Raw genomic sequence first — 27,313 nt, 5'->3', positions numbered from 1 at the left:
GTGGCATTTTGAATAAGCTGAGTTATCACATGGAAGATGTATGGACTGCTGATATGAGGAGAATGAGTTATAAGTGGGGTAAATATAGAAATTAGCCAGGAAATTCAGGGTGAGCTATGAGGCTATTGCTCTCAGGAGTCTGAGGAGAAGGATTAATAAAATTAATATGAGAGGGATTAGGAGGAATAAGAGAGTGGTGGTAGCTTAACATTGAACATTAATGGATGACCATGAAAGTATATAATATAAATATATTAAAAATAAGTTTAGGCATAAGAAGAGTTTACATAGACATACAGAGTTTTAGTAGGAATAGGAGACTTTAGATTATTAACTGTGGTTTTATAATAATGTTTTTGAGTGATTTTTATTTTTCATGGATTTAAGATTCCCAACCAGTAGGGCTGCATAGGCCTATGGCTAAAACAATTTTATTTTTCCCCAGTTTGTATGGTTGAGGCATAGGCAACAAAAAATTATTATTACTTCTCTTTTTGGGCTATAGGGTGGCTGGCACTTTAACTTGTAACTTTAGTGTCTGCTTTGGTCTTCCTGTTACCATTTTAACTGGAGCTGTGGTTATAGCCCACAGTATTGAATTTAAACTTAGCCCATTGTTTTAAGGAGTTTTTATCATCCTTTAGTTGTTTTTTTAAAAGGCCATTCATTTCATCATTTTAAAATAAAAAGTTCAAACAATATTCTGGTTCATAGTTTAAGACTTCATGGGGTGACTGGTAAAGAGTTTCTAGGTCACTGTTAATTTGGGCTGGCATCCCATTCAGGGAACTTTCATTTTTTATGCAGCAAATAAGAGCTGGCTGGTTACAAGAGTCTTGATGCAACATCTGCAGCAGTGAAAATATACCTCGTCCCTTCTGCGAGCAGGAGGGGACTGATGTTGCAGTCATTGGAGTGAGCACGGTGGACACTCATGGGTGATGTCCACAAGCTGTTGCTGAGTAACAGGCAGCTGGAACTGCTGGGCTGGGCACCACAGGGTGTGGTAGTCACGATGTCTGCTTTTCTGTGCAGCCACTCTGCTGTTTCTCAGGTTTCATTGGTATGGCTCTGGATCTTTGCAAGGGCACCTGCCTCAGCAGTCCTGAGGAGTGTTAGAGAAGTGCGAAGGGATATGACAGTTACTTGTTGCTGCTGGCAGGCATTTCAGAGTCTTTTCACAGATCTATTCCTTGCAGAGGGTGGTTCAAGACAGTTCATTGTTTCTGTCTTGTTTTTAGTATTTGCAATCCACTTCCGGATGGGGATGGCAGTTTTCAGAATGACGGGACACTAAGAGGTTAAGCCTTCTACTTGCAACATGGTGCAGTATGCTGCACACAGTTGCTTTTTAATTAAGGGGCTATATTGTAATGTGGCCTCTTTTACAATTGTGATTACAACCCAAAAGGTTTTTGTTTTGAATGTTGCCTCTGCCACAAACTTTATTTAAAGCTAATGTTGGTGCTGGCTACATCTAATTTACAGGGTAAGTTAGAGTCCACCCCCGTTACTGCTTGAGCCTGTGCTACTGCCCTCTTTACTCTTTTATTTAAAGCAGCCTGCTGTTTTTTTTTTTTTTTCTCATTTCCATGCACAACCTTTCCTGATGAACACATAGAGTGGTTTTAATATCTGAGCTAAATGAGGGATGAAGAGTCTTCAGTACCCCAACACCACCAAAAAAGGCTGTTCATTATTTTGGGTTTGTGGTGTGGGAAAATATACTTCAACAGCACTTAAGAGTTTGACAGAGCAGCAGGGACCTGCTCATCTCAGGTTTGTAAGATAAGATACCATTGTATCTGAGATGTTTAGTCATCTCAGGTTCTTAAGATAAGATACCATTGTTTCTGATGCTCTTCTTAATTCTGAAAAAAGAATTACCTGTTAATGTAATATCATCAGCATAACAAAATAGGGTTACAGCCACAGGTTTCTTTTACGGGCAAGTCCTTTGCCCCCAGGCCAAGAAAGATGGTTGGGCGAAGCACACAACCTTGGGGAAGCACTGCAAAATCCACCATTGACTTTCTCACATGAAGGTGAATGCAGGCTGGCTTTACTTGCCTAAGGAGCTACGAAAGAAAGCCTCAGCAATTCCTAAAACACAATGATAGTGATGTAACTAGATATTACTTTCTGGTAACAAATTAGCAATTTTGGGGACCACTGTATACACCAGTGGTGTTACTTTAAATTATAATAATCTACTGTTATGCACCACCTCTGGCAGCCCCCAATTGCTACTCTCTTTCTGCAGCCATAGAGCTGCTTCTTTAGTGGGGCAAATTATTTCATCTTAAAACAAATTTTGCCTTTACAGAACACATCTCGTATTTAATGTTACCTCCCACAATACCTTCTATAACTTGCCATATGCATTTAAGTTTTTTCTTACATACTTCCATTCTACTTTATGAAAACCAGAAATCTTATTTAGGACAAACATGCTTTCTTGAACAAAGTTATCAAATTTCAGTCATCATTTCCAAAATTTTACTTTTTTCAATATCCATTTAAGTTTCACATTCCTTATCCCATTCTGTGAAGAAAAGTAAACTATTCATTTCAATTTAGACAAAAACAATTTTTGAGGAAGTTTGTAGTAACTCCATTAGTCAAAACTTATTTTCATCATTTTAAATATTTAACTGATATAATGCCAATTCATCTTATTTACATGCATATTCATTTTTAAAATTTTTATTATTATTTTTTAAAGATTTATTTATTTATTTAATCCCCCCCCCCCCCCCGGTTGTCTGTTCTCTGTGTCTATTTGCTGCGTCTTGTTTCTCTGTCCGCTTCTGTTGTCGTCAGTGGCACAGGAAGTGTGGGCAGTGCCATTCCTGGGCAGGCTGCACTTTCTTTCGCACTGGGCAGCTCTCCTTACGGGGCACACTCCTTGCGTGTGGGACTCCCCTACGTGGGGGACACCCCTGCGTGGCAGGGCACTCCTTGCGCGCATTAGCACTGCGCATGTGCCAGCTCCACACGGGTCAAGGAGGCCCTGGGTTTGAACCGCGGACCTCCCATGTGGTAGACGGACGCCCTCACCACTGGGCCAAGTCTGTTTCCCTACATGCATATTTATTTATTAATATAAGTGCTTATTTGATTTTTTGGCTGTTTGAATAGACTTCTTTTAAGAATTTTCATTTATTAATTTAATATTACCATCTGGGAGTATCAAAATATATGCTGATACTGAACAGACAATCACAAAGAGTTTAGGTCACACCAACTGAAACATAAAGCTCATTAACTTGACTCATAATTTTTACCTTTTTGGTAGGACTGTTTTTAAGTTTTTCATTATTTTACATTTCTGATTTTACTGCTTTTATGATTTTTTTTTTCCATTAGTGTTGCTTGTAATATACAAGCTTGTTTTTGGAAACACTTTTATTAGTAATTAGCAGCCAGTTAGGAATATTTAAGCAGTATAAATGCAGTTAAGTTTTCATTTAGCAGTTTAGATAGATATTTAACACATATATTTTGGATTCTTACTTTTTAGGAATACACCTAGACAGACTTAAAATTCAGGAGTAAGCTAAAGGCTTACTTGTAACAGGTGAATAATTGCAGGCTTAGTATTTTGCAGGGCATCAGGAGGGACAGGATATTGGGGTTTGGTGAGCAGCAATGATCGGAATTTCCGTGTTTCAGGAAAAGCGGAAGCAGAGGAGGAGTAGTGTGTGAGCAGGTGGCTTTTTCCGTGGGTATGGCAAAAGAGGAGTTGTGAGGGGTTGTGAAACTATCTCATCGGTCCCCACTATTGAGACTAAGGAGTGAGTTAAGTGTTTGGGGAATTCAGGGACAGCAGAGTTAATTGGTTTCCATATTAATGAGAAATGAGAGATCAGAGAGGGAGAAGAGGACATGAATGCACACAATGCTTTCCTCTTTGGCCACTCTTGGAGAGGGAGGACAGGAGCTGGGGAAGGAGGACTGAGAACAGGGAGTTGGGTTTGAGAGTGGGTAATAGGTGGGGAGAAGGGAGGCAGTTCAAGGGGAGATGTAGGGATATGGGAGGAAGATGGAATAAGTTTGGAGGGTGCTGATAGGGCGAATAGTGGGGAGTCATGATCAGAGGGTTGAGGTTGGAAGGATTTTTTGTGAATGCAAGGGGGCAGTTAACTGTAGAGAAGGAAGATTTGATAGGTAGTGCAGGATTGGCAGAGGGAGAGATGATTCTCTATGAGAGAGTAGAAAAGCCTGAACGTAGGGGACCTCAGAACACTTGCCATTGCATTGGATATTGGTGAGGAGGGAGGGTGAGTTCAAGGACCTCTATGGAAAAGAGGGTATGAGAGAAGAGATGCAAGTTATAATTCAAGTTCTGTCTTTCAGGAACAGAGGGCAGGGGTTTTGGCCATCTGTTATCAGGGCAGAGGAGACTTGGTGCTGGCTGGGGGTTGCGGGCAGGTGATTTTGCCAAATGTGGCTAACACTTAATAAGTTACAATGGTGTTTGTTTGTGTTTGTATTTTTTGTCTCTTTGTTTTTTTGGTCTGACTTGACCACAGTCTACAGACTTTTAATTTCCTTGTGTTCATAGTTTGGGCATGTATCCTCATTGATCAAACATGTATAATAAACATTTCTTCCTCCTAGAGTAGACAGAATAAAGTAAATGAATGCTGGTGGAAAGTGATAACTTTAGGTTAAAAAGAATGTTATTGATTTACTCTGTGCTATTTGAATTATTCATGACAAAAAGGAAAAAGCACAGCTGCTTAGGGACACAATGTTTATTGAAAAGTTATAATGTTAAAAGTAGGGAAGAACTGAGAGAGAGAGAGAGAGGAATTTTCTGTTCTCTGATCTTTAGTTCAGATATCCCATGACAGCCTAATGAGCTCTGGGAAAAGGAATTAGCACATGCACAGCTTTATTTCTTTGATGTACAATGTACAAGACTATCAGTTCAGATTAACTCTTCAGTTGAACCACAGCAGTTTAAATCCAGCCCCACCTTGGTTTCTGGGAACACCAGTGTCTTGACAGGGCAGTCTTGTCCTCTATAATTTAACATTAAAATGGTTTTAGTTGCTCAGCTGATAAAACTATCCAGTTTGTTTTGAAGCAAAAATAAAGCCCGAAACTCAACTGAGAGTTAAGAATTAACAAATGGTTATGATTACCGAAACACTTTAGAGACACCTTTTTTAAAACTTTTCCTGTACATTAAGAATAGTCAAAACTTAATGCCTGAAATTACTGAAATTGGTTAGACTGACCTTACCTTTGTTTATAGTAATTTCAAAACTAGGCTCACTCTTGTGGATACTTAATACTGTGATGGTTATTCTAGACTGACCTTCTCCTTCTTTATGGTTGTCTCAAAACTAGGCTCACCCTCGTGTGTGTTTACCATGATGCAGGTGACCTCCCCCGTTGGAATCCATAAAAACCCTTGTCCCCCTTATTCAGAGAAGGCAGATTTGAGACACACCCCATGCTTTCTGCTGGCCTCTTAAACCTGCTTTTTCTCAGAATCATCCTGCTGTGGACTCTTACTCATCTGCTCTGGAGGAGAACCCAGAAAGACCCCTGTGGGGTTTTCTTTATAGTTAGGGTGTTTTTACTGTTTTCAGCTCTCAACTTCTTTGATGAGCAATTTCATTACCTCCAAAAGAAGCCCCATACTCATTAAATAGTCACTCTCTCTTACCCTGTTCCCTCAGTCTCTGTCAAGACAAATTTGCTTTCTGTCTCTCTAGACTTTCCTATTCTTGGACATTTCATATAAATGTAAGCATACAGTATTCTTCCTCTGTGTCTGGCTTCTTTCACTTAGCATAATGTTTTCCAAGATTCATTCATGTTATAGTATGTATCAGTATTTCATTCCTTTTTATAGCTAAATCATACTCCATTGTCTGGATATATCACATTTGTTTGTACATTAAACTGTTTATGGGCATCTAAGTTGTTTCCACTTTTTGGCTATTATGAATAATGACACTATGAACATTAGTGTACAAGATTTTGCCTGGATATATGCTTCAGTTCTCTTGGATACATATCTACGAGTGGGATTTTCTGGTTCATATGGTAACTCTATGTCTAACTTTTTGTTTTCTATAGCTGCTACACCATTTTATATTCTCACCAACAATGTAGGAGGGTTCCAATTTCTCTACACCCTCACCAACATTTGTTATTTTTTTGAATTTTTAAAAATTTATTTTTATTATAGACATCTTACTGGGCATGGAGTGGTATCACATTGGGGTTTTACATTTACATTTCCCTAGAGACTAATGATGTTAAACATCTTTCCTTGTGCTTATTGGCCATATGTTTATCTTCTTTGGAGGAATGTTCAAATCCTTTGCCCATTTTAAAAAATTGGGTTTTTATCATTTTGCTGAGTTGTGAAACTTTTTTATATAATTTGTATATTAGTCCCTGATCAGATATATAAATTTGTAAGTATTTCCCCCATTCTGTGAGCTTTCCTGTAACTTTATTGATAGCGTCCTTTGCACGAAAGATTTTTTTTTTAAAGATTTATTTATTTCTCTCTCCTTCCCCACCCCCCACCCCAGTTGTCTGTTCTCTGTGTCTATTTGCTGTGTGTTCTTCTTTGTCTACTTCTGTTGTTGTTAGCGGCATGGGAATCTGTGTTTCTTTTTGTTGCATCATCTTGTTGTATCAGCTCTCTGTGTGTGCTGCACCATCCCTGGGCAGGCTGAACTTCCTTTCGTGCTGGGCAGCTCTCCTTAGGGCGCACTCCTTCCGCGTGGGGCTCCCCTTCATGGGGGACACTCCAGTGTAGCACGGCACTCCTTGCGCCCATCAGCATTGCACATGGGCCAGCTCCACACGGGTCAAGGAGGCCCGGGGTTTGAACCGTGGACCTCCCATGTGGTAGACGGATGCCCTAACTACTGGGCCAAATCTTTTTCGCCGGCACAAAAGATTTTAATTTCAATGATGTCTAATTTATCTATTTTTCTCTTGTTGATTTTGCTTTTGGTTTTATATTTAAGAAACCATTGCGTAGCCAACATCAGGAAGTTTATATCTAATTTGCTTTATAATTATTTTATAGTTTTATATCTTATATTAGGTATTTGTTTCATTTTGAGTGAGTTTTTATAAATGTTTTAAGTTAGGGGTTCAACTTCATTTTTTTTGCATGTGGGTTTCTAGTTGCCCCAGTACCATTTGTTGAAAAGACTCTTCTTTTTTCATTGAATGGTCTTGCCTCCCTTGTTGAAAATCAAGTGACCATAGATATATGATTTACTTCTGGAACTTCAATTTTATTCCATCCATCTATATTTATATCCTTATGCCAATAGTACACTGTCCTAATTACTGTAGTTTTGCAGTAAATTTAAAATTTAGAAGTATGAATCCTTCAACTTTTTTCTTTAAAGATGTTTTAACTATTCAGGCTCCTTTGCAATTCCATATGAATTTTAATATCAGGTTGTCAATTTCTGCAAAAAAGCCAGCAGGGATTTCAATATGGGTTTCATGGAATATGAAGACTAATTTGGGGAGTATTGCCATTTTAACAATTTTAAGCCTTTTAATCCATTAACACAGGACCTTTATCTCTCTCTCTCTCTGATTTTTGAGTTTAAGGTATGGCCACGCCTTTTCATTAAACCTAACCTCTCACTCATACTGTGGAATGGAAAAATATTGAAACATCTGAACACAATAGAAGAGGAGGCGGAGGTGGGCAGGGGGTGGGAGATGCCTCTAGGTGTGTCCCTGACTTCACCAGCACTAGGAGTTTGATGTCCTGTGTCCTCACCGTGCTTGAACCCCAAATTATTTGTGCCTTCCATGTTTCTAAAAGATCCTACAAAGCCCAGAGCCTTTACATTATGTTAGCTTTATCCATAGTTATTACTGAAAATATTAAAAATTCACATTTTTAGTACGAAAAAGTGAACAATAGTTCTCCCTGAGAGCAACTTAATTTTCCATTGTGTTTTAGTCATGGGGCAGATTTTAAAACAGTGTCAAAGCCTTACACACTGTGCCTTAATTGTTCAAACTCACAGTCCAGAATGATTACCATGGGGTCATGCTCCGTGTTGAAGCAGCGTTTGAAATGACTGAACAGCTTCTTCTAGCACTGAATATGTTGTCACATGCCAGTAAGTGAGGTTTCTGCATGGGAAATTGCCTTGGGAAACTCTGCCGTTTTAAGGATTTCTGCGGACTCAAGACATGGAGGTTTGTTTGTTTTTTCCAATCTGCTTGTTCTCAGCTTCTATTCCTGGCACAGCATCACTGGCCTTTTATTTGTGTTTACCCACAGAGTTTATGATAATAATAGTAATTATTATTATTATATTTATTATGATAGATAACATGAAAATCAAATATTGTCATTTTCCATGCTCTGTTTGAAAGCTTTGTAAGTTGTTTTAGCCCATTTAGCCTAAGACCGCCGGAGACAAGCCTACAGTCCTACACAGTTTCACTGACTCAATGCAACAAGGGAGAGTGCACACTAGGATAAGTTTGGGGTGTCTTACCAAACAAATTGGGTCCAGACTAGAAAGTAGACCCAGGGCCCTGTTACTTTGAAACAATAATATTAAGATAGATGTGAAGTACGGTGGTAAGACCCCTGATCTGAAGGTCTGCACACGAGATGTAAATCCAGGCTGCTTCTCAGCATCAAAGGTTCTTGAGGCAAGGGTGGGATGTTTAGGTGGGAAACCTCTAGGGGCAAAGGATGCCACTGGCTGGCAACCAGCAAGGAAATGTGGACTTTAGTATGAATAGTAGAACTACAAGGAACTGACTTTGGCTAACAACCTGAATGAGCCTGGAAACAGTCTTCTCTGGAACCTTCAGGAGGGAGACAGCTCTACCAACTCCATGATTGCAGCGTCGTGAGATCCTTCACAGGGGACCCAGCTGAACCCACCCAGACTTCTGATCTGTAGAGACTGGGGGATAATAAGTGTGTGTTGTTTAAACCAAAAGACAGACAGACAAGCTTCGGATGTCGCATTCAAACTGACATGATTTCAAACAGTGATTTCTCTGATAGTCAATGAGCATACAGAACAAAGTTTCTCAGTGAGTAAGAAAGAGTGGAGTCACCCAAAGAAGAGCAGCATTGAGAGATTTTATAGCTGCATTGGGTCCTTGGAAGGAACAGTTTCCTGTTTACCCTGCAGCTGGTTTTATGTGGATCTGTTATTCAAGGCTGACAAATTTTACTTTCTCAGTCTGAGCTGCTTTTTAAGTTTTCAAAGTGTCTTAATTTATTTAATCCTTACAACAACCCTATGAATTATTATCCTTATTTTATTAATGAAGAAATGGAGGAGGCACGAGGCAGTGACAAATTACCTAAGAGGGAAAATTTATTAAGGAGTGAAATTAGGCTTCAACCCAAAACTGACTCCTCATGTTTAGACCAGTAACAAATGGAAATAGAATTCCTTTTAGGGAAGAAAAAATAGTTTCAAAAATTTATCTGGTCTGAATATGAGACATGGGTTTGTCCTCATGAGGGCAAATTCTTCTTCTTTATCATGATAGGTAGAATTTGTTCTGCTCCTAATGTGTCCTAATACAAGAGTTTTATGTATTTTTGCATAGAAAGCCTAGGGGACAGATATTCTCCTCGCCTTTGAATGTTATAGATGAGGAAACTGAGGCTCAGAGCTGTTAGTGTGTGGCACGGATTCACGGTGGGAGACGGGGTGAATGGCAGAGCTGAAATGTGAATCCAGGGCCTCAGAACTCCATCCACCCTAGAGCTCTCTGGCCCATTAATTTCAATCTTTCTCTTAAGTTCATACACAGTAGTCGATCAATATACAAGGAATTGTCCTCGAGGATGATTAATTATATACCCGTAATGAGACTGACACCTCCTTCCTCCATCAAGGAAGTGAAGGAAGTGTTCTGAATTCATATAATTTACAAGAGAATAAAAAATCTGAATGAAGCTGGCCACATGGTGGCACCCCTTCAAAAGAAAACAAACTGCTACAGTGTGCCAGGAGTACTCTTGTGCTCTATTCTGCATTAAGCAAGTCAGGATTGCTGATCTCACAAGCCGTATAGCCAGGCTGCTATACTGCTTCTGAGGATTCAAGAATAAAGAGTAAGTCTCAATCTCCACCTTTGGGTGTTCACAGGCAGAGTCTGGTCTGAAGGGGTTCCCACTGCTGATCTGATTAGAGCCTTCTCTTCCAGGAAGTCTTAACTAGTGCCTGTTCTTTGACTCATCCCCTGATCTCCCTGCCCCCATTCTTCTTATCTATGAATACCAAAATGTGAAGTGCAGCTTGCAGTTTTCTTTCATCCAGTGGAATGATTCAGTAAGTTTGTCCACCCACCTACTTACCTCATGGACAAAGGCTCGTCACAGATCGGCATCTGCAATGGAGAGAATGGTTACTGCATCTATCATGGGGGCTCATTATGGGTATGTGATTTGACATTTCTATGACTTATGCTTTCACCAGAAATGCTGGTATTTGAGAATGTTCGCAAAACCTGACTCCCCATAAAATTCACATGCACTTTGAAATTCAGAGACTTTTAATTCCTAAAGGCTACTCATGGTTTTTGTCATGGGAAAGACATATATATTTTTAAAAAGAGTTTTGAGAAAAGAAGTGTAATACAAACTTCTAAATATTTCTTCCCTCTGCAAAGCATGCTTTTTTGTATTTGTCAAGAGGTGCTTGAACTGTGTCCCAAAGCGTACCCAAGGACATGGAGAGGGGCTCCCAGGGGAGGATGGAAGGGGAGAGATGGGGGTACTCACAGGCTCCAAATGGTCTTCCACTTCCGTGTTGTCATTCTGATTTGACCTGTTTGATATTTGGGTCTCTATGTCAAATTTCATTTGAAAAATAGGATTCCACTGTTCACAAGAGTCTGGAAACCAGTGAAGTTGTGAATGGTTGAGGGAAAGTAATTTGTTCCCAGGCATGGATTAAGTGAAGGGAGTATTTTAGTCTATACCATATGACCCCTTCATATTTGGGTCCCAGTTATTAAATTATTTTTTCAAGGTATGAACTCTCACATCCAACATATCCATGTTTATTTGCCAATTAAAGAATATGCCCAATCAAATATATACTGCTTGAACAAATCTTCCCTTTTGGAGTTCCCCAATTGATCTTATTCATTAGGACAGATACTAAAATACTCATTCTCCTTAAATAATTTGGGTGTGGGATTTTTGCAGGCAGTGAGGAAGGGATTAACATTGATATATTGAATTTGCACTCTCATTTCTGGGGAGGGATCAGAGAAGTTGTGTAGATCCTCCTGGATTTCCTATTTGTCCTGGTTTATTGAGGCTGCCATCACAGCGGACCACAAACTGGGTGGCTTAGAACAAAGAAAAATTTCTTGTCTGAAATCAAGGTGTCGGCAGTGCCTTGTTTCCTTTGATGTCTGTAGGGTTCTGGCAGGGGCGATCCAGGACATTCTTTGACTTTTGGTGTAACTTAATTGCTGCCTCAAATGGCCATCTTCTCTTTCTACCTGTGTCCAATTCTCCTTTATAAGAACATCAGCCGTATTGGATTAGGGCCCACCCTAACTCAGCCTGGCCTCATCCAAACAAAGGGCCTTCAAAGGCCCTTTTCCAAATAGGGCCACATTCACAGGAACCTGAATTTAGGACTTGAACAGGTCTTTTTGGAGAAAACAATTCTATCCATAACATTCAATCCAGGAAATATCTAATTCAATTTATAAAAATAGAGATTTCCTGGGGCTGACTGTCATGCTAGTTCTCTAGTTCTTACTCTGCCTTTCCCCCCACATAGCAAAATGTCATCTGCGCTCTCTAAAGGGAAGGAGGGGGAAACTAGAAAAACTGCTGAGAAGCATCCCAGGGGTCTGTTTCTAGCGGTCTTCAGTCACACTTGCCTTAAGGCTGACAAAAACTTAAGCTTTGAGCGAACATTCCCTTTGTGTGGGTGATTGCTTTCTCCTACCTGTGTCTGCTCCCGGGCTTGGTCTCACCCAGTTGCTGGGAATTTCTGTTTGACAAGCATGTTGTGCATGCAAATAATCTGCCAAGATCAGGCCTGGCTACACCAGCTATGGATTGCAGGGGCTCATCTCTTCCCGTCCCACACTGGGGGACTCGGCTCTCTCTCCTGTCCCCACAGGTGTACAGAGCAACCCACGCCCTCTCCCCCTCCTCTTCATTGTGCTCTCATCCTGCTCCTAGAGACCCAAAGAACCTGGGTGACAGCCACGGGGAGCAACGTGCCGCCACCGCAGAGCTGGGCTCGTGAGCGTCTTTTCTCCTCAGGCCGTTCGCGCAGGGCAGGTGTCTTGGTAGACAGAGAGGCAGGATGAATCAGGACTGAATTATTTCTGAGCTTTGCTGCCGCAGAAGAGCCCACACCTGACCCCAGGCAGCAGCCTGCTGGAGCCCAGCTCGGTGGCCCCGGGAGAACCGAACCCGGCAATTAGGGCCGGGCCGGGTTTCAGGTAGGGCGGTTCCTCGTCCTCTCCCCGTCTGCTCTGGAGTGCGGGGATCCCTCTGCCGCCCGAGAGGCAGCCTCAGCCGGATTGTTTGGCTGTGATGAACAGGAAGGCAGGCGAAGCTTGAAAGAATTTTATTTTTTTATTTCAATTTAATTTTTAAATTTATTTCTCCCCCCACCTCCCCAACCATCTCCCCTTTGTCTGTTCTCTGTGTCTCTTTGCTGCTGCTTCTTTGTCTGCTTCTGTTGTCAGTGGCACGGGAATCTGTGTTTCTTTTTGTTGCATCATCTTGTTGCGTTAGCTCTCCGTGTGTGCAGCGCCATTCCTGGGAAGGCTGCGCTTTCTTTCGCGCTGGGCGGCTCTCCTTAGGGGGCGCACTCCTTGCGCGTGGGGCTCCGCTACACGGGGGACACCCTTGCGTGGCAGGGCACTCCTGCACTGTGCACGGGCCAGCTCCACACGGGTCAAGGAGGCCGGGGGTTTGAACCACAGACCTCCCGTGTGGTAGACGGACACCCTAACCACTGGGCCAAGTCCGCTTCCCAGAGTTTTATTTTTTTAATGAGTTACTTTGCAGGCAGTCTTCAAAGGGTTCTCATCCTTATTCCAGGCTGTGAAGGTGGACCCGTCGTTCCTCAGGTGGGCGGGGGTCCCGGGAAGCCCCTGGGAAGTACTAGTGATTTCTTTTGGAAGGTTTATTTACTGAGGGCACATTCTGTGCCAGGAACTCTTTTAGGCATTCCATGGCATCTAGTGAACGAATCTAAAATCCTGCCTTCCTGACACCTGTGTTTTGGCCATTGGGTTTACTAAGACACACCGAGAAAGAAATGCTGTTGCAACTTCATGAGACGGCAGGAGCTGGAACTGCCCTGCTGAGCCGGTCCCAAATTCCAGATCCACAGGGAACTGTGGGAGATAATCAGTTATTGTTTTAAGCCTCTAAATTTGGGGTGATTTGTTATATAGCAATGATAACTAATACAGAAAATAACCCACTTTTTATGAACATGACTAATTAGTTTACAATTGTTTTGGTTGAGTGTCTAAGAGTTTTGTAATAATATTTAATTTTTATTGGGAACTTCGTATGAGTCGGGCAGTGTTCTAAATGCTTTGCATGAATTAACTCATTTAATTATCACAATAACCTCATGATCTCAATGTTAAACCTGTGTGAAAGGAGGAAATGAGAGGTGAGGTAACTCGTTCCATGTTACACACTTAGTAAATGTAGATAACAAGTTAACCTGTTAAGTACATGCATTATCCTCCCAAGTTTCCACAAAGTCACACAGAATCACTTTTTTTTTTTTTTAAAGATTTATTTATTTTATTTAATTCCCCTGCTCTCTGTTGTCTGTTCTCTGTGTCTATTTGCTTCTGTTGTAGTCAGCGGCACGGGAAGTGTGGGTGGCGCCATTCCTGGGCAGGCTGCACTTTCTTTCGCGCTGGGCAGCTCTCCTTATGGGCGCACTTCTTGCGCGTGGGGCTCCCCTACGCTGGGGACACCCCTGCGTGGCACGGCACTCCTTGCGCGCATCAGCGCTGTGCATGGGCCAGCTCCACACGGGTCAAGGAGGCCCAGGGTTTGAACCGCGGACCTCCCATGTGGTAGACAGACACCCTAACCACTGGGCCAAGTCCATTTCCCCAGAATCACTTTTTGAACCTTACCAGGACTTTATAACAAAATGGAATTTGTTAACCAAAAATGTCTGCTTTCAAGTACTTTCACCTGAGAAGGAGAAACATCACATCAGTGTTTCTGTGTTTGGTAACTTTACTTTCACTTTATGAAATTTTCACTTTATGAAAATGAAGTTACCCAGGAATTTAGACCAGGATTAGTTTTACAAGTAGATGTTTGCATATTTTTAATTAACGCCAGCTCTGTGTTCACAAGATGGTGTCAAGAATAAGCCTGTGCAATTCAGAAATTGAGTCAAAACATTAAATAAGCACAAACATTTGTCATAGGGCCAAAAGAATTACTCATTATAAGAGATCATAAAAAATTTTAAAATAATTATATTTATTGATTATTTGGTAGATGCATTTACAATCATTTTCTCATTTAATTTTCTCAGCAATCTTGGAGAATCCTATTACTGGTCCAGATTTATAGATGAGGTTAAGTAGCTTGCCCCAGTTCAGCTAGGAAGTGGTGGAGCTGGGTTTTAAACCCAGACCTGAGAGATGAGTCCCCAGATGTAGCCCTGCACACCTCTTCCTACTGGTAGGAGACGACCAACCACACTGACATATCATGCTTGTAAACTGAGTTTTTCATTCTCTTGAGGGCTGTTTGAATAATTTTCAAAGGGAAGAGTAAAAAAAATATCTTAGGCAGAAAATGCCTTTCTTCATGTTCCTGATTCAAGTTTGTTCCTTCTAATTCTCAACAAGGAAACAGGTTGCCTTTTCCACTTGTCTTCTTTATTTAATTTCTACCCAGCAACCTCACCCCCTACAAACTCTGCTGGGAGTGTCTGACTCCTAATACCTTTCCTGAAAAGTCCACACGTCTGGGGGCCTTCCTTGACCCCTCCACATAGCACTGGCCTCTCCTTCCAGGTCTGTGTATGTGAAATAGCTCTGTTCAGTGTCAGAAGAGCTCGTTTTTGTTGACCATCTTGGGCACTGGCCTCGGAGGTGCCTGCAGGTAGGGGCTGTACCTTGAGGACTCTTGTTTCCTTAGTGACTTGAGCTATATTTAGCAGATTCTAACTATTATAAATGAATAGATGTGAGTTTTTTATATAAGAGATTATGTGTTATACAGCATTGTTTTCCCATTGCTTAACTGTCTGGAATTTAGCAAGTGCTCAAAAGATGTTTGCTAAAAGAATTGACTCAGCAGGATAGAGGTTGTAGCTAGAGTCCTAAGAAGTAGCAGCTTTATGGAAACCAGTAAGTTTAAGTATCCCCAATATGAACGTATTTCTTTTAAAGCAGTTTTAAGAAACTAAATGCCTCAAATCCTGTGGGGAATAGAGATATTTTCATTTTATACCTAATGAAGAATAAAATGTCCTTTGGATTTTTTCTCCTTTTAAAGCTAATACATTTACATACGCCACTGGTCTACCAGTTATTTGGAAAGGAAATTTAGCTCATGTAACTTTTCCTTTGGCCTCCATTTCATGATGAAATAAAAAGATTTGGATGCCCAGGTTCAAACACTCAGGGTGCTGGAGGCTGGGTGTTATGAAGAGGTAGCCACACAGGCCCCCTTTTACACATCCACATCTCTGACTGTACTGTCCCAAGATGGAAGAAAAACCTTCATCCCATTGTGATAAAATGCCTTCTCCGCCAGGCCACTGGGTTGCTGAAGCACTGCTAAGATGTTTTTCTCGAAAATTGCCTTAAGGTAGTATGTGTTATAGATTGAATTGCACTGCTCAAAAAGATACGTTCACATCCTAACCCCCAGACCCGTGAATATAATTCTATTTGTAAAAAAGACCTTTGAAGATGTTATTAGTTAAGGTGAGGCCAGACTGGATGAGGGCGAGTCCTAGCCCCAAATGACAGGCACCCTTCTGAGGAGAACATATGTGGACACAGCAGGAGACAGCAAACACGGCCACGTATAGAAGCAGAGGCCAAGTCACGCTGCGGCTTGCCAAGGGCTCCCGCCACGGCCCTCAGACCTTTGGGATAATTTGAGACCCAGTCCTGAGCACCTGGAGGAGTCCCACAACAGATCTCACAGGACACCCACAGGACGCTCACACCCTCCTCGCCTTGTCCCGGTTGCTTCCCACTGCCAGGTGGTTTGCACACATGACTTCAACTACCACCGTCAGACCGATGACTCAACTCCCAGGTGAAGGGCCTAGCACATACCATTCTGGAACAAGGAAGGAAGGAAGGAGGAGAAGGCAGATAATGATGGAGCCACGTGTGTACGTGTGTGTGTATGTGTGTGCGCACATTCAGCTCCTCTGACATAAGTGAAGTCTGCACGTCAACCAAGAGGCGAGGCTGCCTGGGAGCTTTAAGCACGAGTGGAGGTAACTGCAATTTATTTTGGGTCAAACCGTGGCTGACGTCATGAATCATGTGGAGCTGCTGCCATGTAGAGGCCTGAGGACAGGAGAGGAAGCCAGGGAGCTCCAGAGCCGGACTCATCTTGACAGCAGGCCCAGCTCCCAGCCTGAGGCAGGAGCAGCGCTGGAGGAAAATGCTGACATCAGCTCGGGGTCCCCACGGGCCTCCCCTGAAGTGCTGGTGGTTCCGGGTTGAAGGGCTGAGGTTCAGCTGCAGGGCAAAACTGTCATCCTGGGTTATCCTGGGAACAAATGATGAGCATCACTTCCCCACGTGCCCTCTCTTGACAGAGTTCCCACGCAGTCAGGAGAAACCAAATCCACCTCGGTCAGTTCCATCGGTTCTGGAATCAAGCGCCCAAGCCCACCAAGCCTCCCACCCGCTCCTGCTCCAGGCATGTCGCCATAAATAACTCTTACGACCTGACCACTGCTATCCTTTTCACATTTAAGGGAATTAAATGAAACATGCCTAAGCCGTTTGTTTTTGATTTTAATAGGAAGCTCTGTGTCCAAAGACAAAATTTCAACTAATACATTTCTTCTAAAGAACTTGGCAGGACTGTTGCTGAATTTCTTTCGTGATCCTGGCTGTAAGCGTTTTACTAGAAAAGCCTTCTGAGGGATACATGATTGGAACTAGAGCATATTTCATCTCTTGCGTTTTCTTGTGGGAATCATATTTTTATTTTATTTTTCTTGTTGCTGGGGCTCCCACAACCCTTCACAGATGTCAGCTAGGCCTTAGACTTTTCAGGTTTGCTCTCCGCTGTGACTCACAGGGAGCTAAAGGGGGGTGGTGTGTTTATGCCATTTTCCTAATGCCGCTCAGTGGGTTGGATGCAGAGCTTGCCTGTCAACCAAGAATCCATGGTCTTAGCTGGCCAGGGCTGCCACAACAAAGACACTGACTTGCTGGTTTACGCCACAGACATTTATTGCCTCAATTCTGGAGGCTGGACACCGGAAATCAGGGTGTCAACAGCGCTGTGCTTCCTTTGACATCTGAGGGCCGTGGCGGGAGCCCTTGGCAAGCTGCAGCGTGACTTGGCCTCTGCTTCTGTACGTGGCCGTCTTCGCTGTCTCCTCCTATGTCCATGTATGTTCTCCTCAGAAGGGTGCCTGTCATTCGGGGCTAGGACTCGCCCTCATCCAGTTTGGCCTCAACTTAACTAATAACATCTTCAAAGATCTTTTTTCTGAATATAATTATATTCACAGGGCTGGGGGTTAGGATTTGAATGTGTCTTTTTGAGCAATGCTATTCAATCTATAACACGTACTACCTTCTGACAGTTTTCGAGAAAAACATCTTAGCAGCGCTTCAGCAACCCACTGGCCTGACGGAGAAGGCATTTTATCACAATGCGATGAAGGTTTTTCTTCCGGTTTGGGACAGTATAGTCAGAGAAGAAGTGAATGTGTAAAAGGGAGCCTGTGTGTGGTCTTTGGGTCCACTTCCCACCTTGGCCAGATGCCCCTGCAATACCTGCAACCTAATTTCAGTCTCTGTGGGGTGTGGCCAACTCTCCATTTTCCCACTTACTGCATTTGTACAAATCTAAGTGCATGCAAATGTTCTCCAGCTCAAAACCCTGCAGGGCGAGATGAAGCTAGCCAACGGATGTGGAAGGTAGGGCATCACCCTGTTACACTACAGCTTTCAGGAAAAACATTGCAGCCAAAGCAAGTGGCTGCTCACAGCTGCCCCTATAATGGATCTCCACTGTCCTTGAAATAAAGTGTGAATCCCCACTGAGGCTCTCGGGGGTCTGAAGACCCCCGTGCAATTGTAGTTCATAACTGCTTAGTCAATGTCTAGCTGGTCTACTGTTTACAAGCTCTGGGCATGAAGGGACCATGTTTTTGTTATTCACAGCTTTTCCCCTAGAGCTTAGCAGAGCTCATGACACATAGCAGGTGAGCAGTTATTTGTTAGAAGAATGGATGGGGTTGAAGAACTTCTTCAGTTGACCAGAGTAGTAGATGCCTAAAGTCAGGAGGATTTGGGAAGCTTGGATCCCTTGCTGGGTCAGGCTACAATTCTTGGAAGGGGCCTTTGAATCTAGAGGCCCCTGCCATACGTACTTTGTGCCCACTGTCAGGATGAACCTCTTGAGAGGAAGGAGGCAGCTGGAGTTTCCTTTGGGTTGGCTGATGTGAGCACATGTGGCAGAAATGGCTTCCACCTGTTTTCAGCTCTCATCTCTACCAGATGTAGAAAGATTGGCCTTAGTGTCTTCCCTTTTGCTGGAACAAAGTTATGTCTTGTCTCCTTCTTTGGTGTTTATCCTGGGGTGGGCTCACATCAGGTAACACTATTTCCCAAAAAGATGCAGCACCCCTGCCGCACACCATCAACACAGCAGTGACAGCAGACCCTCCTTCTACCTCCCAACTTTGCAGGTGCCTGTCTGGGCTGCTGATCCCCAGGGCAGGGCACCGCATACACCACATCCCTGTGTGTTGTGACCAACTTCCCATGTTCCCCAGGAGGCAGAAAGCAGGTCTATGACACCCAGGGTCCATTAGATGGCTGTATTGCATTTCTTTCCATTAACTGAGGCTTCTGCCATTGAGCAGAGCCTGGCCGCTCCCTGGAGGAACGCTTCAGACTGCAGGAAACAGACATGGGGGCACACCTGCGAGGCTTTCTAACTCAGACCTGCAGGGAGTACTGGGTTCTGGTTCATCACACTTCTCTGTCTGGGAGTGTGAAGATGTGCTGGAATCTTCCTCTGAACACGCTGGGGCTGAACTTCGTATCTCCTGGACTTCCATGGAGGGAGAGAGGTCCCATGCAGACCCTGGGCTAAGAGTCAGAATACCTGGTTTTGCACCCACCCCTTACTCACTCTGGAGACTGAGATTGTATTTTGTGCCCATGGCTCTGCTTTCCCCCACCTCCACCCTTGTTGCAGTTCAGAAGATTATTCTTCCTGCCTGTCCATTGGCTCGGGGCTTGATCAGGTGACTTGCTTTGGCCAATGGAAAGTTTGGAATGACAGGACCCTGGTTACAAGCTGGGGCTCTGAGAACCAGCACATGCTTGGGGTCTCACTGTTCCTGTGCTTTGGCCAGCCCAGAGAAGAACTTACTTTGGGTGCTGCTCTAGCATTGAGGTAAGTTGAATCCTGCAGAAAGACAGGCCAGCTTGCACACTTGTGAGCAAGAAATGACTGATTGCTCGTGGAGACCTTTGAGTACTGGGGTTGTTTGGTACTCATATTATTGTTGCACTCTCTCATTTAGAGGCTTTCAATTTCCTTAATTTTACTTGGCTTTAAGAACATACTTTATTTTCATCTTTTTTTTTTCACCAAAGGTATAATTTGCTGACAATAAAATGAACAGATATTAAGTGTTGACAGATTTTGACAATTGCCTGCACGTGTGTAACCGCTACCCTAATCAAGCTATTGAAGCTTTCCATCACTCCAGCAAATTCCCTCATGTCTCTTACAAAGAGGTCCACCTCCACCATTCCAGAGGCAGCCACTTTCTGATTTCTAGCTCTATTCTAGCTGTGCCCATTCTGGGGTTCCATATACGTACAATCTTACAGTAGAGTCTCATTGCATCTGACTTCTTTTGATCAACATAATGTGTTTTGAGGTTCATCTGTGCTGTGGAGTGTCAGTAGTTTGTCCTTTTTTATTGGTGACTGACGTTCTACTGTATGAGTATAACACAATTTGTTTCTCCATTTACCTGGAGATAGGCCTTTGGGTTGTTTCCAGATCTCAGCTATTATCAATAAAGCTGCTATGTGTGGACTTGTGTTTTCATTTCTGCTTGGTAAATATGGAGTTGCTGAGTTTTAGAGCAAGTGTACATTTAACTTTGTAAGAAACTAGCAAATTGTTTTCCATATTGGTTGTACCAATATGTCAAACACATATCAGAGTTACCGTTACTTCGAGTCCTTGCCATCACTTAACACTGCCAGTCCTTTAATTTTTAGCCTTTCTAGTGGGTATGTAGTGGTATTTCATTGTGGTTTTAATATTAATTTTCCTGATGAGTAATGGTAGTATGTATCTTTTCATGTGCATATTGGTCATTCCTGAATCTTCTTTTTTTTAGGTACTAGGGCTGGGGATGGAATTTGGGACCTCATATATGGGAAACTGGTGCTCAACCACTTAGCTATTTTTTTTCCCCCATTTATTTGCTTATTTTTATTTTCAGGAGGCTACACCTGCTTCCCTTATATCTTCTTTTTTGAACTAAATCCTTTGCTCATTTTTTTTGAGGGGGGGTATTTTGTTTTTGCCTTCTTATTGAGTTGTAAATGTTCTTTATACATTCTAGCACAAGTCCTTTACTAGATATATGCATTGCAAATATTTTCTCCTAGACAAATCCTTTATAAATTAATTAATTTATAAATTAATTCCTTCATTTATATAGGTTTTTGCTGCTTATATTTTGAACCTCTGTTATTAAGTATATCACTTAATTGGGATTGTTTCTGCCTTGTCTTCTAGATCAATTTCTCCTTTCATCATTATGGAATGTCCTTCTTTACTTCTTGCATGTAATACTTTTTTTATAAAGATTTATTTAATTTATTTATCTCTCCCTACCTCCTTGTTGTTTGTACTTGCTGTGTCTGTCTATCATCTTTGTTTCTTTAGGAGGCACTGGAAAAGAACCAGGGACCTCTGATGTGGGAAGGAGGCACCTAATCACTCAAGCCACCTCCGTTCCCTGCTTTGTTGTGTCTCTCATTATGTTTTCCTCTTGTGTCTCTTGTTGTATCATCTTGTCACATCAGCTTGCTCTGCCTGCCCATTGTGCCAGCCTGCCATCCTGCTTGTCCTCTTTAGGAGGCACCAGGAACCTCTTCTCCCTGCTTTGTTGTGCCTCTCATTATGTTTTTCTTCTTGTGACTCTGTTGCATCATCTTGTGTCAGCTTGCCATGCCTGCCCATTGCACCAGCTCACTGTCTTCTTTAGGAGGCACTGGGAACTGAACCATGGACCTCCCACATGGTAGGTGGGAGCCCAACCACTTGAGCCACATCTGCTTCCCTGTAATTCTTTCTGTCTTTAAGTTTATTTTATTTATAAATATAGCTACTCCAGCTTTCTTGTACTCCCTGTTTGCTTGCCACATCCTTTTACCTCCTTTTACTTTCAGTCTATTGGCATTTTTATATAAAAAGGGGTCTCTTTAGATACCAGTAGTTGGATCCTCTTTTTTGTCTTATTTGACTCTCTCAACCTTTAGTTAGAGGGTTTTGTCTTGTTTCTTTTAAATTATATTTAATATAATTATTAGGTGGTTGTGTTTATGTCTACCATATTGATATTTATTTTCTATTTATCCCATCTCTTCGTCTTTCCTTTGTTTCTCCTTTCCTGCCTTCTTTTGGTTTTTTTTCCCAATACTTGATTTATGTCATCTCTTGACTTTGCTATACCTCTTATGTGTTTTACAATGGTTGATCTGGATTATAATACTTATCTTTAAATTATCACTGTCTACTTTCACATAATATTATATTCCTTCATAAATACTATATGAACTTATAAGCAATATAGTTCTATTTACCCCTCTCCTGCACTTTATGCTCATTTTGTCACACTATAAACCCTGCGATACATTTTTATTATTTTTGCTTTAGTCAATGGAATTTTAAAGAAATTCAATAATTTAATTCAGGTGATTTTAAAAAGTATTTTGTATTTACCCACATTTATCTTTTCTAGCATTCATCATTCCTGACTATTTATATGATTATTTCCCTTCAGTGTGAAGAAGTAGTTTAGTGTTTTTTATAGTGTAGATCCTGTCTAAAGATGAATTCTCCTCTTTCTTCCACTTTGCCAGTGATGAAATCAACCTTGAGTTGCTTCTCTTGAGGAAGGACTTGCTACTTTCTAGATTTTCACTCATCTAGGTTACTTTGTTTCCTCAGCTCTCTGAAGAGCTTAAAAATGATTTTAAAGCTTCTGTTAGGATGGGGGTGACAGTGTCTTGCAAATTCCTTAATAGGAAACAGAAGTCCAGGGTTTAGTTTTCTCTTTCTTGGGGAGTCATTTAAACTCCATTCATTTATTTGGCCAAATAAATTTGACCAAATTCTGAGTAGCCCTTCCAGAAGAATCAAATTATATACAAGCACAAGGATTTCCATTCAATGACTTTTTGGGATGAAGTTTTAAATCTATAATATGGTCCTAAAGATCCCACTTTTGCATGCCTTTAAACACTTTGCACTTCCTCACCTTGAAACTTTTTTGGTTTACTGTCTGTCTTTCTCTTTGATTCTCAATTGCCTGAAGGAATGGAACATTAACTTTTAAATGGTTGATCTGTGTTTTCATGTTCATTATTTCTCCCCATACTCACTCCCACCCACCACATGCCCTTTCCTTCTTTATTCAGTGGCCAGTCTCCCTTCCATCTCTTGAATCTTGAATGCACCCTAAGACATTTCTTTCTTCATACTCTATCCCAACATCTAACTACAGAAAGTGATTTTGGTTTATATCTTATCTTCATGATTTCTGGGTCTGAATTCAAAAATTATATTTCAGGATAATCCTACTGGTTGTAAAGTGTTGGCGTACATTTTGATGGGTCAGTTACTGTGCAGTATTGGTTATTAAATATTTTATATGTCACCCCTGGTTGGATTATCAGCTCTTTCCATGGTCCTACTCCATAGTATATTCTCAGTACATATTTATTTAATAAATTAAGGGTCTCTAGATTATTTGCATGGGATGGAGCAGCTTTTGTTACTGCTTGGCCCTGTTCTATGCACTGGGATACACAGATAAAGGAGGCACAGGCCCTGGCCCCAGTTGGGATGGTTACATTTACGTTGGACATCTGTTTCGTCCCATCTAAACTTTTTGCATCACTGTCAATAGTCCATGAGCCCACCCATATTCACTGGGGTGGGGTGGGTGGCAGAACCTAGTGACTAAGTTGTCTTCTTTTCAGGCAGACAATTCTAGGCACACTATGCACAGTTTCTCTGAGGATCCCCAGTGGATCTCAGTTGCCTATAGCACTGATCAGCTCACTAATTACCCTTTGATTTCCTTTCCCTCCTCTCATCATTCATTCTTCCCCACCCCCTGCTTCTGCTCAATGGGATGACTTCCCAAAATAAACTACCTGAGTGCAAGCTTTGTCTGCATTTTGGTAGATACCAACCTTAAGCAAGTAATCCTGGTACAGTGTGGTCCATATGTTAACAGTCATCAGGATCACTTGAAGGGGCAAGAGAACTGAGAAGTTTTTATAGAAAAATCTATATTTTAACGATTTTTTAAGAATGAAAAGAAGTAAAGCAGGCTGACAAGATGGATAGGGGGCATTCTATGCTGAAAGAAGAGTATAGAAAGTCAAGTGCGGTAGCCATCCTCCAACATGGCCCCCAACGATTCCTTGCCCTTGTGTAATCCCCTCCCTCAGTGCACCAGGATCATCTGTGTGACCAGTAGAATAAGAAAGAAGTGATGGTGTATCTCTTCCCAGATAGGTTATGAAAGACTGCAGCTTCCACCTTGGTCTTTTTCCTTCCTGAATCCCTTGGTCTGGGGGATCCAGCAGCTACATTAAGAGGACACTCGAGCTGCCTATAGAGAAAAGTCTCATGAAGTAAGGAATGGAGGTCTCTGGCCAACACTGATGACCTGAGACCTGTCAACAGCCACATGAATGAGCCCGCCCCAGTGCAGCCATGAGATACCTATAGCTCTAGCCAACAGCTTGATTATAAACTTGTGAGAGATCCCGAGCCAGAACCAGCCATCTAAGTTGCTCCTAGATTCCTGAGTCTCAGAAATTGTGAGAGACAATAAATGTTTGGGGCAATTTGTTATGCAGCAATAAACAACCAATGCAGCAAAGAATTGTGAGAAAAACCAGTGCATTTTGGAATTGCAGGTGGATTTTTAGGTACTTTCCAACTTCAGAAGTATGGGTTGCATCATGATTTAGGTCAGCATTGTTGAGATTAAATGTATCATCTTTGGAGTGAGATCACATTAAGTCCCACCTCTGGCACATACTAACTGTGTAATTTGGGTAATTTGCTTGACTTCTAAGATTTAATTTTCTCATGTGTAATATGGGATTCGAATGTTCATATCTCATAGAATTGTGAGAGCTAAATCATATGGTTTTATGTGTTTTATGTGCCTGACACATGATTAGCACTCAGTAAATCTCAGTTATTATAATTCTTACAAAATGGATGCAAACCACAGATCTCAGGTACAAAGACAGACTATATAAGAAGGCCACAGCTGCCCTTTTTCTGTTTTATTTGTAGCCTCTCTTAGCTATTTCCAAGGATAAATTCAATAGAAACTTTCCCCTTTTCTTCTTAATCAACTTAAGAAGTTGAACAGTCCAAGAATTCAAAGAAATATAAAGGTATATTCAATATATTTAATTAGTAACTACTAATACAGTTCCTCAACTGTGTCAACAAAAAGATTGAAAGGAATCAGCTGAGTTCAGAACAGGTTGGGCTGCAGTTCAAAACACTTCATTTTGGGTGGAGAGCCTTATGCTTCAAAAGAAAAGAGAAAACAACAACAACAAACACCTCAATCCAAATTAAGCTGAGGACAAACAAACAAACCACCAGCAAAAACAAAGCCAAGAAAACGGGCCAAAATCACAGCTTGCATTCCTTTTTTCGGCGGACTGCTCCACTCCTGAAGTGGGCGTGGGTGTTGGTGCTGGGAGCTGCAGGACCGAACTCTGGGTAGGCAAAGCTCCCGAGGCCTCTGGTGTCCTGCCGGGCGTCGGATCAGACGGGCGCACTGTCTCCTCACTCCGCCGTCCCTGTTGAGAGTTACTGTATAGCGGCTCTCGACAAATCTGACTTATGCAGGGAAGACAAATGCATTTCTAGATTAGAGCTCAGCTTTTGGACTCAATTAAGTAGCTTTTCAGGTCCTACCTTCTTAAATGCGGGTCATGATCGGCAAACTTCTGACCACTTTGGCCTGCACAAGTCACACCTAGCCCACCTTAACTTATTATTTCTACTATGGGGAAAAAAATCTGCAGAGGGGCTATAGAAACTTGACCCACCTCAAACACTTGCTCTCATATGGCAATTCAGTCCACACAGGGATGGGCCTGTAGCACTCATCTCCGTAGGAAAATGAATCCTTCGACATGAAACATAACAATAACCGATAATTAGCAATCATTTATATAATGCTTTCAAGTGTTCCAAGCACATGTGCACATGTATTAACTCTTTCAATTCTCAGAGCAACCCTATGAAATGGGCTTTTTTTTGAATGTTGAGGAAACATACGGCAGGTGGCAGCCATGTTGGAGTGTCTGAGATGGTGCCTCTCTATTTCTCCAGACATACCCTCATCTGTCCATCTTCAAAGCCCCAGGAATTCAGTTTCACTACATCCGTCATTAGCCAGCGGCGGGACCAGAGGTTACAGGTTTTAAAGTCACCCAGCCTTGAGCAAGTGCTCTAGCTCCCCTACTTTTGCGGGCTGTGGCTGTGCAATTTGGGGTACCTTTCTGGACCTCCCTGAACTTCAGTTTCCTTCTCTCTAGAATGAAGGCAATTCATCAACCTGGCAGAGGTGGGGGCTAAATGAATAAATGAAAGGAGAGTCTCTGGTCCAATGAGTGCTCCTTTTGTGCCCCACCCCCACCCCCACCCCCGCCTCCATTTCCTTCTTTCTCCGTGTGCCCTCTCCGCAGCCTCTATCTGATTTCTTGCGCTTCCTTAGCCAGACTGTTGATTTCTTTATTTCTTGTGCTTCTCCAGAGGGAAGGTTCTACCTGCTTCTTCTCTGTAAGCCCCACTTGTGATTTGTTCTTTCTTCTCTACCCTCAAGTGTTTCCTTTACAGACCCACCGACTTGCCCAGGCTGGGATGTCCCATCCTTCACATTCTTTGCAGAGCAGCCCAGGGGACTCCCTCCCGGTGCTTTGAAAATCCTGTCCCTTTGTCCTAAGGCGCTGCAGTCACATGCCAGCATCCAGCAACAGCCGTGGTGACAGCAGCGTAGACAAGAGTCAAAAGAGGTCACTGGATTTTAATTATAAACAAAGTGAGCCAGAGGTGGAGAATTAGATTTGAAGGAAAAGAGTTATAGCTGTTTTAAGGGTTGTGACCCAAACTGACAAAAGACAGGAAACGCAGAGGCAGGTGCCTCATCAGCCTTGCCTTTGAATGGCCTGGTTTTTTTTTTTTTTTTTTTTTTTGGCTGGTACATTGCTCCCCTTCAAGGTATTTCGAGCTTCTAATTTCTGAATTTTTGCTTTTAAACCTTTCACAGACTGCTATACCTGGGAGACTGATGGACTCCTTTGAAACTTAAATAACCCAAAGGAGCCATCCAAATCTGTGGGTGGAATATGTATTCATGCATTTTTAAAAAGGTATATTATATACATCAGAGACTTGGATGGCTCATTAGGAAGGGTTTGGTGGAGTATGTAATTCAGGATTTAATGTGCTATCCACGGACCAAGCTTACTGGGGCTGTACTAAAGCTGTTTTATTTTACTTTATTTTCCACAATAACTTCTAAAGCCTAAAGCATTTACGCAAAATGACTGACTAATCATTTGCATAGTTTCATTTTTGAAATCTAAGCCTTTTCCAAGTTAGATGAAAACCAGACATACATGGAGCCAATATTCCTTTCCTAAAATCTAAATAACCTTGGTAAAACCATCCTCTTCTTCACCTTCTTCTTTTTTCAATTCCCAGCTAGACTAAGAAAGCTATTTTAACTTTTTTCTCTGTGGGGTGTTTCCAGTG

The sequence above is a fragment of the Dasypus novemcinctus genome, chromosome 24 (assembly GCF_030445035.2).
Source record: "Dasypus novemcinctus isolate mDasNov1 chromosome 24, mDasNov1.1.hap2, whole genome shotgun sequence".
In the NCBI taxonomy this organism is placed as follows: domain Eukaryota; kingdom Metazoa; phylum Chordata; class Mammalia; order Cingulata; family Dasypodidae; genus Dasypus; species Dasypus novemcinctus.
This window is presented reverse-complemented; position numbering follows the sequence as displayed.